We start from the raw sequence: 19,835 nt of genomic DNA on the forward strand, positions 1-19,835 counted from the left end.
TTTACACTAACCCGACAGTAACCCCATATTCCCTGTCACTCCCCTACACTAAGGGCAATTTACAATGGCCAATTTACCGATCACCTACAAGTCTTTGGATGTGGGAGGAAACCGGAGCACCCGGCGAAAACCCACGCAGACACAGGGAGAACTTGCAAACTCCGCACAGGCAGTACCCAGAATTGAACCCGGGTCCCTGGAGCTGTGAGGCTGCGGTGCTAACCACTGTGCCACTGTGCCGCCCATTGTAGCATTGGTAGGAACTTGACTAAAGAACAGAAAATAATAGATGCTTTTTGGACTGGAGGCATGTAAACACTGATGTCTTCCAGCTCTCTATTGGTACGTATGCTGCTCTCAATGTATATGTTTATGGATGATCTGGACTTGGGTATGGGGACAATAATACCAACATACATTTTTGACACAAAATATGGACTGTGGTTAATTGTGAAGAGGATGATAAATGACTTTAGAATGACCATTTAGTAGTTTGAGCAGATGTCAAATGTAATTTAATGTGGAGAAATGTGCAGCACTACATTTTGGGAGAAGTAAGGTAATTAAATATAGACTGATTAGAATGTTAAAAGGAGTAAAAAAAAAAGAGACTGATTTTGGATGCACAAATCTCAACCTTAGACGTGGGAGGGCAGGTTGACAAAGCTTTTCCTTTAAAAACTGATGGGATCCAAAGTTTGGGTGCAAAAACAAAGTAATGCTAGAGAACAAAGTTCTCCCTGTGTCTGCGTGGGTTTTCTCCGGGTGCTCCGGTTTCCTCCCACAAACCAAAAGACTTGCAGGTTGATAGGTAAATTGGCCATTATAAATTGTCACTAGTATAGGTAGGTGGTAGGGAAATATAGGGACAGGTGGGGATGTTTGGTAGGAATATGGGATTAGTGTAGGATTAGTATAAATGGGTGGTTGATGGTCGGCACAGACTCGGTGGGCCGAAGGGCCTGTTTCAGTGCTGTATCTCTAATCTAATCTAATCTAATCACCTCCGACATTGGGGAGACGAAACACAGATTAGGTGACCGATTTGCGGAACATTTTCATTTGGACCATAAGCGCAAAGCCAAGCTTCCAGTTGCTTGTCATTTTAATTCTCCCCCTTCTTCCCCCTCTGATCTTTCTGTCCTTGGCCTGCCACAGTGTTCCGATGAAGGAAACAGCACTTCATCTTTTGACTGAGCACTTTACAGCCTTCTGGACTAAAAATGAGTTCAATAATTTTAGATCATAACCTCTTGTACCCATTTTTTTTTTTCGTTTTCTCTTTTTTTTTTGCTGGTTTGCTTCTCTCGCCACCCCACCCACTGTCCCCCCAATCTTGTTTCTTAATCCCTTTACTTTGTGTTTGGATGGCATGCTATACTGCCATCTACACCTCCAACCAGCAACATCTTTTGTTTCTTTACTTGGCTTTGTACCATGAAACTGTTTGTCATTTAATGTCTCCTGCCCTCCCCCCTATCACAGATGTTCCTTTTTGTTGTTCTTGTAGCACCCGCCCCGCCCCCCGCCCTTCACTTTCTCAAAACCTATTACACTTCTAACCTTTGCCAGTTCTGATGAAAGGTCACAGACCTGAAACATTAACTCTCCATGCATGCTGCCTGACCTGCTGAGTATTTCTGTTTGTTTGTTTTTCCAGATTTCCAGCATCTGCAGCATTTTGCTTTTGTAATGCTAAACCATATATGTCGTTGGTTAGGCAGCAGTTAATATAACCACGTCAGTGGTTTTCAAACCTTTTTTTGGTTGAAGGACCTCTTTTCAAATGAATTAGGAATCACAGCCCTCCCACCCCCACCCCCATCTGAATGGTACTATATAATAATATGGAAGTGCTGCATGTAAAATGTGTTTTAATAATGCTTCTAAGGAAGCAGCTATTTACTTACAAATATCAGTAAGCTGGGTGTGCCTGCTTCTCACTGGAGAGTCTGTTTATCCTTGGCAGGAGGCCAGAGAGATCAGAGCATGGAAAAAATACTAAGGGTGTTGGGGGAGAGCAGGAGCAATGGGGAAGCACACCATGGTGAAAGCAGAAGCATGTGGAGAGCAGAGTACAAAGAAAGCGGGATCAAGGACCAGGACCATAGAGTACATTAGAGGAGCAGTGGGAGAACAGGAGCAAGCTGGGAATGGGCTGCCGCTTAACTCTCTTACTTGCTGCCCTGGGTGGTCGCTGACATTTCCCACCTGTGGGCCAGCTCTACGTTGCGGATCTCTCGGAAGGTCCCTCTGGTCCCCCAGGTGTTCACCCACTCCAGTTTGAGAACCACTACTGCATGTTATGTGTCAGCCATGGCTCAGTTGGTAGTACTTTTTCCTCCTGAGTTCGAATGTTGTGGGTTCATGCCCTACTCCAGTACTTGAACACAAAATTCAAGGCTGACACTCTGGTACAGTGTAATCCTTGTTTCCTTTAAATCTGCAGTCGTCACTGCTCTCCTCAAAAAAAAAAAAATCCTTCATCCTACTACCCCCATCTCCAATTTCCTTTCCTCTCCAAAGTCCTTGAACATGTTTTTGGCTCCCAAATCCGTGCCCATCCTACACGTAACTCCATGTTTTGAGACCCTCCAAACAGGTTGCCACCTCTGCCCCAGTACTGAAACAGATCTTGTCAAAGTCACAAATGACATGTGACTGTGACAAAGGTAAGCTATTTCTCCTTGCCCTTCTCGACCTGTCTGCAACCTTTGACACGGTTGACCACACCATCCTCCTCCAATGCCTCTCCACAGTCGTCCAGCTGGGTGGGACTGCTCTTGCCTATTTCCATTCTTATCTATCTAATTGTAGCCAGATTATCACTTACAATAACTTCTTGCACTGTTGCCTCTGGTGTCCCCCAAGGATCTATACATGGCCCGCTCCTATTTCTCGTGTACGTGCTGCCCCTCGGTGACATCATCTGAAAGCACAGCATTAGATTTCACAGTAAAATAAAAGCAAAATACTGCCGATGCTGGAAATCTGAAATAAAAACAAAGTGCTGGAAAGCTGAACTGCTGCCAGACCTGCTGAGCATTTCCAGCACTTTCTGTTTTTATTTTATGTTAGTTTTCACATGTACGGTGATGACACCCAGTTCTCCCTCACCACCACCTCTCTCGTTTCGTTCACTGTTGTTAAATTATCAGACTTCTTATCTGATATCTAGTACTGGAAGAGCAGAAATTTCCTCCTATTAAATATGGGGAAGACCGAAGCCATTGTTTTCGATCCACGCTCCAAACTCTGTTCCCTTGCTACCGACTCCATTCCTCTGCCTGGCAACAGTCTGAGACTAAACCAGTCTGTTCGTAACCTTGGTGCCATATTTGACCTCAATGAGCTTCTGACCACATAGTGCGACTATCACTAAATCACTTATTTTCACCTCTCTAACATCACTTGACTTTGCCTGGTCTCAGCTTGTCTGCTGCTTAAACCCTCATTCATGCCTTTGTTACCTCTAGCCTTGTCTATTCCAACACACTCCTGGCTGATCTCCCACATTCTACCCTCCGTAAACTTGAGGTCATCCAAAACTCTGCTGCTTGTGTCTTAAATCACATCAAGTCCTGTTCCCTGATCACCACTGTGATCGTTGAACTACATTGGCCCCAGCCAAGCAATGTCTTTCTTTTAAAATTCTCATCCTTGTGTCCAAATCCCTTCTTGGCCTCGCCACTCCCTATCTCTCTTATCTCCAGCCCCAAAACCCTCCAAGATATCTGCACTCCTCTAATTCTGTACTCCTTGAGCATCCCTGATTGTAATGGCTCCATCATTGGTGCTGTGTCTTCAGTTGCCTAAGCCCTAAGCTCTGGAATTCCCTCCCTATACTGCAGTACCTCTCCACCTCTCTTGCCTCCTTTAAGATAATCCTTAAAACATATCTCTTTGACCAAGCTTTTGGCCATCTGACCTAATGTCCCCTTATGTGGCTGGGTGTCATATTTTGTTTTATAATACTCCTGTGAAGCATTGGGACTTTTTATTGCATTAAATGTGCTATATAAAGATAAGTTCTTTTGTTGTTGAAGGAGTGCTGCACTATTGGAGGTGCCAGGGAATTATCTTCGGTATCCTGGCCAATATTTATCCCTCAATCAGTGTCACAAAAAGCAGATTATCTGGCCATTATCACATTGCTGTTTGTAGGATCTTGCACTGTGCAAATTGGGGGCCACATTTCCTACATTACAACAGTGAATAGGCTTCAAAAGTACTTAATTGGTTGTAAAGTGCTTTGGAACATCCTGGCTCATTAAAGGTGCTAAATGCAAGTTTTTCTTTCTATTATGGATTTTGAGACCATAGAAGAGACTTACTAAAATTATGCTAGGAATAAGAGGCTTTGGTTATGAGGATAAACTGGAGAAATGGAGATTCTTTTCACTGGAACAGAGAAGGTTAGTGACGATTAGATAGAATATTCAAAACTCTTAACAATTTTGATGAGGTAAATATAGGAATAACTATACTAGTTGGAATGTGTGGCTCAAAGATTGGTGTGGGAGTAATGCGTTTCAATTCATTGGGCACTGACACCAGTGGAAAAGAGGGAGCTGCTGCATTGGGATGGGCTTCACTTGAATCATGCTGACACCAGTGTCCTGGCGAATCGAATAACTAGGGCTTTAAACTAAATAGTGGGGGGGGGGGGGGGGGGTGGTAAGGATTCAGGTGAGAGGAGATTTAGAAAGTTAGAGAAAGGACACAAGTCAATAGTGTAGAGTAGTGATGTGGGTAATGGTAACTGTGACAGAAGGGACAGAGTGTTCAAACATAAGGGTTCACAAGTAAATAGGATCAGACAATCAAGGGAGCCAAAGGGTATCGGGGGTTAGTAGGAAAGTGGAGTTGAGGCCACAATCAGATCATCAGCCATGATCTTATTAAATGGTGGAGCAGGCTCAAAGGGGCCGATTAGCCTACTCCTGCTCCTAATTTGTACATTCGAAGTAGGGAGAATGATTAAAAGACAAAAGCTCTTTATCTGAATGCACACAGCATTCAGAACAAGATAGGTGAATTGATGGCACAAATAGAAATAAATGGGTATGACCTAATGGCCACTAGAGAGATGGTTGCAAGGTGACCAAGGCTGGAACTGAATAGTCAGCGGTACTTGACATTTCGGAAGGATAGGCAGAAAGGATAAAGGATGAGGTCACTACAGTAGTGAGAAATGACCTTGCCCCAACAGATCAAAATGTAGAATCAGTTTGAGTGGAGATGAGAAATAGCAGGGGAAAGAAGTCACTGGTAGGAGTAGTCTATAGGCTCCCTAACAGTAGCTACACTGTAAGACAGAGTATAAATCACAAAATAATGGAAACTTATAAGAAAGGTACTGCAATAATTGTGGACGTCTTTAATCAAATCAAATCAACAAAGATAGCCTTGAGAACGAAATCATAGTTATTCGGGCCAGTTTCATAGTGGAACCAACCAGGGAACAGGCTATTTTAAATCTGGTAATGTATAATGACACAGGATTAATTAATGATTTCATAGAAAAGGATCCTTTGGGAAGAGTGATCATAACATGATAGAATTTCACATTCAGTTTGAGGATGAGAAACTTGGGTCTGAAGATAGTGTATTAAACCTGAATAAAGGCAATTACAAAGGTATGAAGATAGAGTTGGCTTAAGTGGACTGGGAAAATAGATCAAAAGGTAAGATGGTAGCTAAGCAGTGGCAAGCATTTAAGGAGATATTTCATAATTCTCAACAAAGATATATTCCATTGAGAAAGACTCTACACAAAGGATGAGCCATCTGTGGCTAACTAAGGAAGTTAAGGATGTAATCAAATTGAAAGAAAAGGCAGACAATGTTGTGAAGATTAGTGGTAGGCCAGAAGATTGGGAAAACTTTAGAAACCAGCAAAGGATGACTTTTATTCAAAAAAAAAGGAGAAAATAGGTTGAGAGTAAACTAATAAATATAAAAACAGACAGAAAGAGCTCCTACAGGTATATAAAAAGGAAGAGCATAGCTAAAGTAAATGTTCATCCCTTTGAGGTGAGACTGGGGAATTAATAATGGGAAACCAAGAAATGGCAGAGACTTTGAACAAATAGTTTGTGTTTATTGTCATGATAGAAGACATTAAAAGCAGCTCAAGAATAGTAGAAAATTGGGAAGGAAAAGGGAGGGAGAAGCTACTTGAAACAGTAATTCACTGGAGAAAAAGTACTAGACAAACTTATGGGACTGAAGGCTGACAAGTCCCCTGGACCTGATGACCTCCATCCTGGGGTCTTAAAAGAAGTGGCTGCAGAGATAATAGATGCATTTATTGTAATCTTTCACAGTTCTCTAGATTCTGGAAAGGTCCCAGCAGATTGGTAAACTGTAAATGTAATGCCCCTATTCAAGAGAGGAGGGAGACAGAAAGCAGGAAACTATATAGGCCATTTAGTCTAACATCTGTCATTAGGGAAATGTTGGAATCCATTCTTAACTAAGTAGTAGCAGGGCATTTAGAAATTCAGAATGCAATGTTACGACTAGGTGAGAAAGGTTCTAGGGGTCTGTTGCTACCTTGACCTGGTCTTATTGTGACAGAGCAGAGGAAAAGATAAGTAGAACAGTTTGAGCTAATATCTTGTTACTGTTCCTCGAGCTCGCGGTAATCCTTGATTGAAGATATGGTCTTGCATTTCGTTGGGGCAGTAGTCTTCTTAAAACCTTGTTCATGTAGGAAACCTTTCTCTCTTTGAGTTTCATGTATTTTCACAAGATTCAGTTCCGTGGGAAGAGATGGAAGCAGGCAGACAGGAGAGACGTTCTCAGTCGTGAGCACACGGTGTTTTGAGTTCAAAATCCTTTGTTGGATGTTCAAATTCAAAAACTCCAGCCAGCTAGTCATGTGACTAAAACTGGTTTGACCACTTCTCTGTATTGGGGAAGCAACTACTGGGTCCCCATTGTTTCAACATTGACTAGTACTATGCAAATGTCCTTCCAGTCAGGGCTTGTAATTTTTAAGTTTTTGTTCATGTGACAAAATAATGTGTGCCTCAATCTTGGCAGGTGGGGGTTTACCTGACAACAATCAGGCAGAGTCAACATAGTTTTATGAAATAGAAATGGTATTTGACAAATTTAATGAAAGTTCTTTTGAGGATCTAACAAGCAGGGTGGATAAAGGGGAACCAGTAGATGTCGTGTATTTGGATTTCCGAAAGACATTTGACAAGGTGCCACATCAAAGGTTACTACACAAGATAAAAGCCCGTGGTGTGTGGGGGGTAATGCATTAATATGGATAGAAGATTGGTTAACTAACAAGAAACAGAGTTGGGACAAATGAGTCATTTTCAGGTTGGCAAACTAACTAGTGGAGTGCCACAGGGATCCGTGCTGGGGCCTCAACTATTTACAATCTATATTAATTACTTGGTTGAAGGGACCAAGTGTATTGTAGCCAAATTTGCTGACGGTACAAACATAGAAGGGAAACCAAGTTGTGAGGAGGACAGATTCTGCAAAGGGATATAAATAGGTCAAGTGATTTGGCAAGAATCTGGCAGATGGAGTATAATGTGGGAAAATGTGAAGTTATCAACTTTGGCAGGAAGAATAGAAAAGCAGAATATTTATTTAAATAGAGAGAGGCTGTCGAATGCTGTGGTACAGAAGATCTGGGTGTCCTCGTACATGAATCACAAAAAGTTAGCATGCAGGTACAGCAAGTAATTAGGAAGTGAAATGGAATGTTGGCCTTTATTGCAAAGGGGATGGAGTATAAAAGTAGGGAAGTCTTGTTACAACTGTACAGGGTATTGGTGAAACCACGCCTAGAGTACTGCACACAGTTTTACTCTCATTTAAGGAGGGATATATTGCATTGAAGGCAGTGTTAAACGGATCCAGGCCAAATGGTGAAGAATGAAGCTAGATACAGATCATTTTCTTGATGGTCAGTTTATTCACCAAATGCAGCATTATATATTCCTGCCTCCTGCTGACCCATGTTCCAGCAGGCTCTCTTTATACCTCTTTTGAGCCAGGCTCTCTATATGTGCTCCAAGTCCTTAATTAAACAATGCCCTTCATCTGTGTATCTTAACATAATTAACCGACAATTAACAGATAGTTCAGAGAAGGTTCACGAGGTTGATTCTGGGATGAAGGGGTCTTATGAGGAAAGGTTGAACAGGTTGGGCCTATACTCATTGCAGTTCAGAAGAATGAGGTGATTTTAAGATTCTGAGGGGCTTGCAGGATAGATGCTGAGAGGATGTTTTCCCTCATGGAGGATTCTAGAACTAGGGGATATAGTTTCAGAATAAGGGGCCTCCCATTTAAGACTGAGATGAGGAGGAATTTCTTCTGAGGTTTGTTAATCTCTGGAATTTTCTACACCAGAGAGTTGTGGAGGCTGTGTCATTGAATGTATTCAAGGCTGAATTAGACAGATTTTTGAACAACAGGGAGTGAACGATTGTGGAGAAGGCAGAAAAGTGGAGTTGAGGCCAAGATCAGAACAGCTGTGATCTTATTGAATAGCGGAGCAGGCCCGAGGGGACGTATGGCTTACTCCTGCTCCTATTTTTTATATTCTTATGTTCTTGTTAAGTCAATGACTAAAGGGTGCAAAATTTAAGATAATCAGAAGGTGAATAAGTTTTTTTTTAATGTACTGATGGCCATTGTGAGATGAAATGCCTACCAGAATCAGTAGTGGAAGCAGTATCCATAATAGCTTTTAAAAGGGAAGTAGATAAATATTTTACGGAGAAAAATTTAGGAGAGTAAGAGAATAAAAAGTTTTTGAGAGCCGTGTTTGCCATGGGACATTTGGCTACCTTCTGTAAAATTGTATGATTCTATATTGCTGTTTCATATGTAGAAAACTACATACCTGTAAGCACAGTGTGCATTATCAAAATCTCACATTTGTACTAATAATAATCACAATATAATGTGTTCAAAGCTTTTTGCTATTTAGATTTTATATTTTACTGCATAGGAATCTTTAACTGTGGTACCACGTCAAATGTATTGTGACCTGCCAAGAATGAGGGATATTAATTTCATCATATGGACATTAGTTTTAAACTGTTACTGAACTGAAAAGATAACTTGTTTCAAGAAATCACAGCAGTGACTGGAAACATTTTTGCATACTAAGACAGTTGCCTGACACAAACATGATGGGCCGAAGGGCCTGTTTCTGTGCTGTATAACTCTATGACTTGATGACAAGGGTACTGCTCCCTGATCCAATTAACCCAAATGGATATTGATCACCAGAAGTTGAATGTGGAACGAGCCAGCATTCCATTTCTCCACCCACCCACCCCCACCCCCCCCCCCACCCCTCCCCTGCCCCCATTATGGGTGTCTGCTAAGATGGAAGGAATACACAAAAACGCAGGAAGGTTCATTAAAAAACTAGTCACATGATTAACCTGCTGGCCCAGGTTTGGTTTTGAACTGCTCACAGAAAAGTGTAGGTCAGATTGCAACTGAACTTGGAAGAAGAGAGCCTCTCACCTGGCTAGCGCTCTCTCTCTCTCTCTCTCTCTCTTGTGAATCTCCGGAGTAACTTAAATCTCGAGAGAAAACTGCTACATCGAAACAAGTTTTAAAGCATGCACTGGGCCCCAACAAAACGGCAAGACTTATCGGCAATCAAAGACTCTACAGCTATTGCCTCAAAGTTTTCCCCTTTTATTCTTTCTACTTTTCTGACTCTATCTGCATGTATGTTTATCGTGTATGCATGCTAACGTCGTTACGTTGCATATTCATAGTTGTTAACCGAATTAGAGTTTAAGGTTAATGAACTTCCACCTTTCTTTAAATCTAAGCAAACCCGGTTGATTTTTTTGCCTTACAATTGGAGAGCAGTGAACGAGGATTCACTGAGGGGGAGTTAAAACACAGTGTTGTAAAAATTAAACCCTGTTACGGTCAAACCAGGCAAAGGCTTAGAGGGAACCCCGAGACCCATTTCTCACCTGGTCGTGACAGTAATTTGTGGGCTAGCGTCCCAGATTTGACCCACACAAACAAGGAAATTGGAAGTGGGAAATCAAATTGATTCCAATCAAAATGAGAAGATTTCAGTACAGGTATTCTTGTGGTTGTGTGTGCTAGAATACTAACATGTCTGCAGCTGAAGTCAGTAGCTCCTCAAGCCAGGGTGAAGTAACTTGGGATAGATTAAAAGCACTGTCAATGGAAGAGTTGAGGAAAATGGCTGAGCAGTGTGGGATCACTGTCCGTGCCAAGGCTAGAAAGTCTGAACTCCTAAGATTAGTGGCCAACCATTTTTTCCCTCGAATCTGAAGAAGCAGAAACAGGGTTAGAAGTAGATTCCGACAGGGTATTGCTAGCAAAGCTACAATTGGAACAGAGAAAACTTGAGTTAGAAGACGGGGAAAGAGAAAGAGAGAGAAAGAGGAGAAAGAGCCTTCCAGAAGGAATGCGACGAGAGAGAGCTGAGGCAGCTTGAGTTAACCAGGGGGCGACAGAGTAACCCCAGTGAAAGCATGGCCAGTATGGAGGATCGTAATTCAGGGTTGGGTGCAGATCTGTTAAAATTTTCCCAATTGATTCCAAAATTCAATGAGGGAGGTGTGGAAGCATTTTTTGTATCTTTTTGAAAAACTGGCAAGGCAGTTAAAGTGGCCAACTGAGACTTGGACTTTGCTGCTACAAAGCAAACTCCCTGTTGCCAGATGAGAGTTCGTTCAATTATGAAATGACAAAAAAGGCTATCCTTGGGGCATATGCGTGAGTACCGGAAGCATATCGCTAAAAGTTTAGAACCCTCAATAAGCAATAACTCAATAACTTGGAGTTTGAGAGAAATAAGCAGCTGGCTTTTGACCAGTGGCTGAGGGCTCTTAAAATGCAGCCAAGCTATGAAAATCTGAGAGAGATCATTTTGCTCGAGGAATTGAAAAATTCTCTCCCACTCTCCATAAAGACACATGTAGAGAAACAAAAAGTTCATTGAGTCCAGCAAGCCGCAGTTCCGGCTGATGAGTTTGATTTGATCTACAAGTCAATTCCCCAGGGGAAAACCTTTCCTAGTCAACCCCACAAATCCAAAAAGGACAAAGGGTGGGAAGGTGACAGAAGACCAAACAGTCCCGGGAGAGAAGGAAAAGCAGGAGACACAGGAGGCCCTCCTCCAGCGGAGGCGGTGGCGTAGTGGTTTAGTTTTAGTTTAGAGATACAGCACTGAAACAGGCCCTTCGGCCCACCGAGTCTGTGCCGACCATCAACCACCCATTTATACTAATCCTACACTAATCCCATATTCCTACCAAACATCCCCACCTGTCCCTATATTTCCCTACCACCTACCTATACTAGTGACAATTTATAATGGCCAATTTACCTATCAACCTGCAAGTCTTTTTTTGGCTTGTGGGAGGAAACCGGAGCACCCGGAGAAAACCCACGCAGACACAGGGAGAACTTGCAAACTACACACAGGCAGTACCCAGAATCGAACCCGGGTCCCTGGAGCTGTGAGGCTGCAGTGCTAACCACTGCGCCACTGTGCCGCCCTAATTAATAAATCTGGAATTAAAAAGCTAGTCTAATGCTAGCCATGAAACCATTGTCAATTGTTGTAAAAGCCCATCTGGTTCAATAATGTCCTTTAGGGAAGGAAAACTGCTGTCCTTACCTGGTCTGGCCTACATGTGACTCCAGACCCACAGCAATGTGATTGACTCTTACATGCTCTCTGAATGGCCTAGCAAGCCACTCAGTTGTATCTAACCGCTATGAAGTCAATAAAAAGGAATGAAACCGGATGGACCACCCGGCATCAACCTAGGTACCGGAAATGACAACAGCAAACCCAGCCCTGACGACCCTGCAAAGTCCTCCTGACTAACATCTGGGGGCTTGTGCCAAAGTTGGGAGAGCTGTCCCACAGACTGGTCAAGCAACAGCCTGACATAGTCATACTCACGGAAACATACCTGACAGACAATGTCCCAGACACTGCCATCACCATCCTTGGGTATGTCCTGTCCCACTGGCAGGACAGACCCAGCAGAGGTGGCAGAACAGTGGTATACAGTAGGGAGGGAGTTGCCCTGGGAGTCCTCAACATCGACTCTGGATCCCATGAAGTCTCATGGCATCAGATCAAACATGGACAAGGAAACCTCCTGCTGTTTACCACCTACCACCCTCCCTCAGCTGATGAGTCAGTACTCCTCCATGTTAAACAGCACTTGGAGGAAGCATTGAGGGTGGCAAGGGCACAGAATATACTCTGGGTGGGGGACTTCAATGTCCATCACCAAGAGTGGCTCGGTAGCACCACTACTGACCGAGCTGGCCGAGGCCTAAAGGATATATCTGCCAGACTGGGTCTCCGGCAGATGGTGAGGGAACCAACAAGAGGGGAAAACATACTTGACCTGGTCCTCACCAATCTGCCTGCTGCATATGCATCTGTCCATGACCGTATTGGTAGGAGTGACCACCGCACAGTCCTTGTGGAGACAAAGTCCCGCCTTCACATTGAGGATACCCTCCATCATGTTTGTGTGGCACTACCACCGTGCTAAATGAGATAGATTTCAAACAGATCTAGCAACGCAAAACTGGGCATCCATGAGGCGCTGTGGGCCATCAGCAGCAGCAGAATTGTACTCAACCACAAGCTGTAACCTCATGGCCCAGCATATCCCCCACTTTACTGTTACCATCAAGCCAGGAGACCAACCCTGGTTCAATGAAGAGTGCAGGAGGGCATGCCAGGAGCAACACCAGGCATACCTCAAAATGAGGTGTCAAACTGGTGAAGCTACAACACCGGACTATCTGCATGTAAAACTGCATAAGCAGCATGCGATAGACAGAGCTAAGCGACCCCATAACCAACGGATCAGATCTAAGCTCTGCAGTCCTACCACATCCAGCCATGAATGGTGGTGGACAATTGAACAACTAACTGGAGGAGGTGGCTCCTCAAATATCCCCATCCTCAATGATGGGGGAACCTAGCACATCAGTGCGAAAGATAAGGCTGAAGGATTTGCAACAATCTTCAGCTAGAAGTGCCGTGTTGATGATCCATCTCGGCCTCCTCCTGAAGTCCCCAGCATCACAGATGCCGGACTGCAGCCAATTCGATTCACTGTGTGGTATCAAGAAACTACTGAAGGCACTGGATACTGCAAAGGCTATGGGCCCTGACAATATTCCGGCAATAGTACTGAAGACCTGTGCTCCAGAACGTGCTGCGCCCCGAGCCAAGCTGTTCCAGTATAGCTACAACACTAGTAGCTACCCTGCAATGTGGAAAATTGCCCAGGTATGTCCTGTACACAAAAAGCAGGATAAGTCCAACCAGGCCAGTTACCGCCCCATCAGTCTACTCTCAATCCTCAGTAAAGTGATGGAAGGTGTCATCAACAGTGCCATCAAGCGGCACCTACTTAGCAATAACCTGCTCATTGATGCTCAGTTTGGGTTCTGCCAGGGCATCTCAGCTCGTGAGCTCATTACAGCCTTGCTTCAAACATGGACAGAAGAGCTGAACTCCAGAGGTGAGGTGAGAGTGACTGCTGTTGACATCAAGGCAGCATTTGACCGAGTATGGCATCAAGGAGTTGTAGCAAAACTGAGGTCAATGGGAATCGGGGAAAACCCTCCGCTGGCTGGAGTCATACCAAGCGCAAAGGAGGATGGTTGTGGTTGTTGGAGGTCAATCATCTGAGCTCCAGGACATCACTGCAGGAGTTCCTCAGGTTAGTGTCCTAGGCCCAACCATCTTCAACTGCTTCATCAATGACCTTCCTTCAATCATAAGGTCAGAAGTGGGGATGTTCGCTGATGATTGCATAATGTTGAGCACCATTTGTGACTCTCAGATACTGAAGCAGTCCGTGTACAAATGCAGCAAGACTTGGACAATATCCAGGCTTGGGCTGATAAGTGGCAGGTAACATTTGCGCCACACAAGTGCCAGGCAATGACCATCTCCAACAAGAGAGAATCTAACCATCTCCCCTTGACATTCAATGGCATTACCATCATTGAATCCCCCACTATCAACATCCTAGGGGCTACCATTGACCAGAAACTGAACTGGAGTAGCCATATAAATACCGTGACTACAAGAGCAGATCAGAGGCTAGGAATCCTGTGGTAAGTAACTCACCTCCTGAGTCCCCAAAGCCTATCCACCATCTACCAGGCACAAGTCAGGAGTGTGATGGAATACTCTCCACTTGCCTGGATGGGTGCAGCTCCAACAACACTCAAGAAGCTCGACACCATCCAGGACAAAGCAGCCCGCTTGATTGGCACCCCATCTACAAACATTCACTCACTCCACCACCGACGCACAGTGGGCAGCAGTGTGTACCATCTACAAGATGAACTGCAGCAACGCACCAATGCTCTTTAGACAGCACCTTCCAAACCCATGTCCTGTACCAACTAGAAGGACAAGGGCAGCAAATGCCTGGGAACACCACCATCTGCAAGTTCCCCTCCAAGTCACACACCATCCTGACTTGGAGCTGTTCGCTGTTGCTTCACTGTCGCTGGGTCAAAATCCTGGAACTCCCTTCCTAACAGCACTGTGAGTGTACCTACCCCACATGGACTGCAGTGGTTCAAGAAGGCAACTCACCACCTCCTTCTCAAGGGCAATTAGGGATGGGCAATAAATGCTGGCCTGGCCAGCGACGCCCACATCCCATGAATGAATTTTTAAAAATACCAAAAAGGAAGGTGCTGTAAGTAGGAGTGATACCAGGAGACTTGTGTGCTTCCATTGTAATAAAGCAGGGCATGTAAGAGCTGACTGCTGGAAACTAAAAGGAAAGCCTGTAGGATTAAGCAGGGCACACCCGCTCAGTGAAGGAAAAAGGACCCTGATGGAAAGCACAGCTGAACAAGCTGTGGCTTTAACTGCAGTAATAGTAAGACTCAGGAAGCCTACTGTTGCATGTGTAGGAAAATTTAATAGGATTCCTGAAGGTTGGCAGGATTTTATGTCTGAATGGAAAGTAACCCAATACCCCCCGAGTGGGGCCAGCAAGCCCATAGTAATCCACCGGAACACAGGGGCCACTAGATCCTTTTTACTGGGAAAAGACCTGACCTTTTCCCCCAGAGAGTGCAGTAAATACTAGAATGGTGTTCGAGGGCCGTGTACGCCTGTACCTTTACATCAGGTGCACTTGGAGTGTGACCTAGTATCGGGACCAGTGACCGTCGAAATTGTCCCCAGTTTGCCTGTGGATGGGGTTGACCTGCTCCTAGGTAATGATCTGGCGGGGGCAAAGGTGGTAGCTTCCCCAGTAGTGCAAGAGAGACCGCAGGAGGTCAGAGAGACCGGGCAGTGGCAGGAGACAGTCCCCTGCAGTTTCCCTGCATGTGTAGTGAATCAGGCCAGGATCAAACCAGCTCCCCCAGAGGAGACTGAATTGGCACTGCAGGTAGATGACCATGAGGTCTGTCTGTCTGAGACTTTCTTTGGAAAGTTAGAAGACCCAGGGAATGAATTAAATGGATCTTCCCTAGCTGAGGCTCAGCGAGCCGACCCAGTACTGAGAGAGTTAGCATAGGCTGCCCAGAGTGAAATTGAAGAGAGGGAGTCTTTGATTGCTACTATTTAAAGAATGAGGTACTGATGAGGAAATGGAGTTCTCCTCACAGACCTGAGAGCAAGGAGTGGACAGCAGTCCACCAGTTAGTGGTGCGTGCAGAGGTACCGGAGAGAAATATTAAGAATGGCCCACAAGGTTACAGTGGCTGTATATGTTGGTACACAAAAAAACAAAGTGCCCATAAGACAGCAGTTTGACTGGCCAAAACTCCAAAAAGATATGGTGGAGTACTGCAGGAGTTGCCACATGTGTTAAGTTGAGGGGAAACCCCAACCTACATTGGAATCTGCACCCCTAAGTCCTGTATCGCATTGGGAGGACCCTCCAGCAGAGGACTGGTGACGTGTAAGGGACTGCTGGTGAGAACAAAAGGGGACAGACCAAGCACAAGGATGGCAAAAAGTTGGGAAGGGGAAAGGGGAAGAAGGGACAAAGAGGACAGGTTAAAAGAAGTCCAGGAGGAATTCTAAATGGAAACCCCTACTGTCTGGTCAGCCAACCCTGAAATGTTTGAAAGGTTGGACCCTACATCCTCCGATATGAATGCAGACACTAGAAGCACTCCACCAGAGGTGCGAACGTCAATTATAGGAACCTGCAGAGACAAAGAAAGTCCTCAAGAGGGCTGAGAAACCATGAGGGTGACTCCTCACCTAGTCAAAGTGCTGCAGGGGAGTGCAGTAGAATCTGGACAAATACCTGAAAGCAGGAGTGTCCCAGAGGACAAAGGGAAGATTAGCAAAGATTCTACCCCCACAGTCAGGAGAAAAAGGAACCTGCGATCCGCTAAGGTGAAAAGCTCTTGCATGACTTATCAAAGCACTGAAAGAGAGTTCAGGGTGGATCCACCCACTGCCGCCGCCCATGAGCAGAACTCCACACTAGGGATAATTAAATCTAACCCTCCCCCTACAGACCTCAACAAGAACAAAGACACCCTCGCAGTCATGGAAATGTGCAAACTGAAAAATATCCCCAAAAATCACATGTTTATTGGGATGCCAAAAAGGGCAGTTTAAAGCAGCACTGCTACCAAGAAAAGACAGGCGGGAACAATTTTAGGATTTCTGAATGAATGAGAATGACAGAGATGCATGTGTGTTTTCCTGTACTGACTGTTCTCTCTAGTCCGTTTTAATGAAATGCTCTTCGAAAAATGACATTTCATTCTGCTGGGTGTGGAGGTGTAATGAAGACCCCACCTGCCATGAAAGAGGCATATTAATTTTGTCATATGAACATTAATTTTAAACTGTTGGACTGAAAAGATAACTTGTTTAAAGAAATCACAGCAGTGACTGGGAACATTTTTGCATACAGAAAAGATAAAGGGAACTGCTCCCTGATCCAATTAATCCAAATGGATTTTAATCAACAGACATTGGAATGCTGGCTTGTTCCACATTCATTCCCCCCGCACCCCCCCCCACCCCCACCCCCCCCCCCCCCCCCCCCCCCACTGTGGATATGTGCTAAGATGAAAGGAATGCACAAAAACGCAGTAGGGTTTGTTAAAAACTAGTCACATGACTAACCTGCTGGCCCAGGTTTGGTTTTGAACTGCTCACAGAACAGTTTGGGTCAGATTGCAACTGAGCTTGGAAGAAGAGAGCCTCTCTCCTGGCTAGCTCGCTCTCTTTCTCATGCATCTCCGGAGCTACTGAAGTCACTTAAACCTCAAGAGAGAAAAGGCTGCTACATCGAAACAAGTTTTAAAGTGTGCAATCGGCCCCAACGAAACGGCAAGACTTACCGGCAATCAAAGACTCTATGTCGAACTCAAAGGACAGTAAATAAATCCCAGCTATTGCCTCAAACTTTTCTCTTTATTCTTTCTACTTTTCTGTCTCTATTTGTGTGTGTGTCTATCGCATATGCATGCTAACGTGGTCACATCGCGTATTCATAGTCGTTAACCGAATTAGATTTTAAGATTAATGAACTTCCATTTTCTTGTTTAAATCTAAGCAAACCTGTCTGGTTGGTTTCTTTGACTTACAATTGGAGAGCAGTGAACAAAGATTCACTGAGGGGGAGCTAAAACACAGTGTTTTAAAAATTAAACCCTGTTATGGTCAAACCAGGCAAAGGCTGAGAGGGAACCCCTAGACCCCTTTCTCACTTGGTTGTAACAGTACACCTTTTCACCAAATGGAAGTAATTTTGAAATAAAGTTGTTGATAAACTTATCATACTGTTAACTTTTAAGCCCTACAAGTGCATCCCGCTCAGGAGGTAAGCACCACAAAAATTTGAGCTATATGTACCAGAAAATGCCCAGCTTCAATTCCTAATGTTTACTGAGTTGCCAGGTATACTCTGGGTGGGGGTGGGGGGGGGGAGTTGGGGAACACGAGTAACGATTATGATGGTATTAAATCCTGCTGTAGTTTCAGTCTCCTTATTTCATAAATGTTTGTGTAATATTTTTGAACAGCTAATTTCAGAATTCAATATCAAAATGTAAAACTATTTTCTGATGTAAATATGTGTAGAACCGATTATTAACATGTCCACATTTCCAGCACTGTTAATGGAGCTATAAATTGTGAAAAAGGGTGAATCTGAGTTTGTGTTTTGAGGAGTGATGCTGATGCTGGACAAACAGGAGATTACTCTATTTTAACATTTGTCTATTTCAAATAACCATTCATATTTTATTGTCCTGAAAAAAACCAAGCTGACCTAAGACAGGAAGAGGTGAGAAAACCATCCGGAGAAGAGAAGATGCTGTAACCTGGCTGTCCTAGGCCCAACCATCTTTAGCTGCTTCATCAATGACCTTCCTTCCATCATAAGGTCAGAAGTGGGGATATTCGCTGTTGATTACACAATGTTCAGCACCATTCGCGACTCCTCAAATACTGAAGTAGTCTGTGTCCAGATGCCGCAAGACCGAGACAATATTCAGGCTTGGGCTAATAAGTGGCAAGTAACATTCCTGCCAGGCAATGACCATCTCCAACAAGAGAGAATCTAAGCATCTCTCGATGTTCATGGCATAACCATCACCCAAATCCTTTAGACGGTTTCCGCAGCCCACTAAATGTAACTTCCAGCTGCGTACAAGGGAAGATTGATCAGTTTCCCAGTAATTGGTCCAGAAGAATTTCAGTGGGTTGTGGAAACCGTCTAAAGGATTTGGGTCAAGTCTTGTGCCCAATAATTTGAACACTTTTTGAGGACTATCAGTAATAATGCTGTACTGCAGGATATGTTAATATTTTTAAAAGGCAAAATTCTTATCTGAAAACTTGCACCACTTCCTTTGTCGTTCCAGAAACTTTGCACACTATGATATTAACACTACTGTTAAAAGGATGAGCCATTCTGTGTGGCATTCCAAATTGATACTGCTGCAGTAAGAGGGTTTAAGTTGATTTTGATTTGATTTTCTCCTGGTATTGTTTTACTTGTGTTTTTTTAAAATCCAGTTTTACGTAAATGATTTGTACAAATGGAACACACAGCTCTGCAGCTGTGGCATACAGTGCATTTAATTTCCTCATGAGTCAAATCTGAGTCTCTGGAGTGTGGCTCTTGGCTGTTTTTTTTTTTGTATATTGTAATTGGTTCTTTTTAGTGTACAAATACAGTTGGGAAATTAGCTTTGCTTAGAGATTTATGGGTGGCTCGGGGGCAGATTTTTTTGAGTGGTATTTGTTTTTAGATATATTGCAGCGATTGTTGTGATACTGACCATCTTTTGAATGTGCTGCTATTGCTTTGAACTTCCATGACAGATGAATTAACATGTATCCCTTTCAAGTGGTACCTGGGCTATACAGGTATGTTGTTGACATGGTATCCTGCTATTGGCAGTAGGCTATAGATGAGGATCAATTTTTGAAATTCTTGGTGGAAGCTTCTACTTAACTCTTCATGGGTGGGTAGCGGGGTGAATTACAAACTCATCCTGTGCACCATAAAACAGGCTTGGGTATTTTTATGTACTGGACCACATTATAATCTCATGGGCGAATTTTGCATTTTGACTGCCACAACAGGAAACCAACCACTTTCCAACAGATTAGCCAGAGATCTTCTAAAGTGGGAATGAACCTCTTGAAGATTTTCTTTGGACTGCTGGAAGAAGAAACTGCTTCAACATGCACATAGTGATGTTCCCAGCTCTAGTGAATCGCAGCCAAAGTACTGTAGTCTGCATCTTAAGCTCCCAGAATTCAGTGGCCACATGCGCTCACAGAG

General features: G+C 43.9%; 1 protein-coding gene across 7 annotated transcripts in view; it reads left to right on the forward strand.

The window, feature by feature from the left end:
• The window catches only part of smtnb (smoothelin b), a 553,824-nt gene that overhangs the window by 11,101 nt on the left and 522,888 nt on the right, over positions 1–19,835 (forward strand). For 2 of the 7 annotated variants that reach the window (XM_068054826.1, XM_068054827.1), the window contains one exon: positions 18,307–18,425. The exons of the other annotated variants lie outside the window; for them this stretch is intronic. The gene's annotated coding sequence lies outside the window, so the exon portion shown is untranslated. The remainder of the gene's footprint in view (positions 1–18,306; positions 18,426–19,835) is intronic. 7 annotated transcript variants of the gene reach the window in all.

This window comes from Heterodontus francisci, chromosome 23, assembly GCF_036365525.1.
Source record: "Heterodontus francisci isolate sHetFra1 chromosome 23, sHetFra1.hap1, whole genome shotgun sequence".
Classification (NCBI taxonomy): Eukaryota; Metazoa; Chordata; class Chondrichthyes; order Heterodontiformes; family Heterodontidae; genus Heterodontus; species Heterodontus francisci.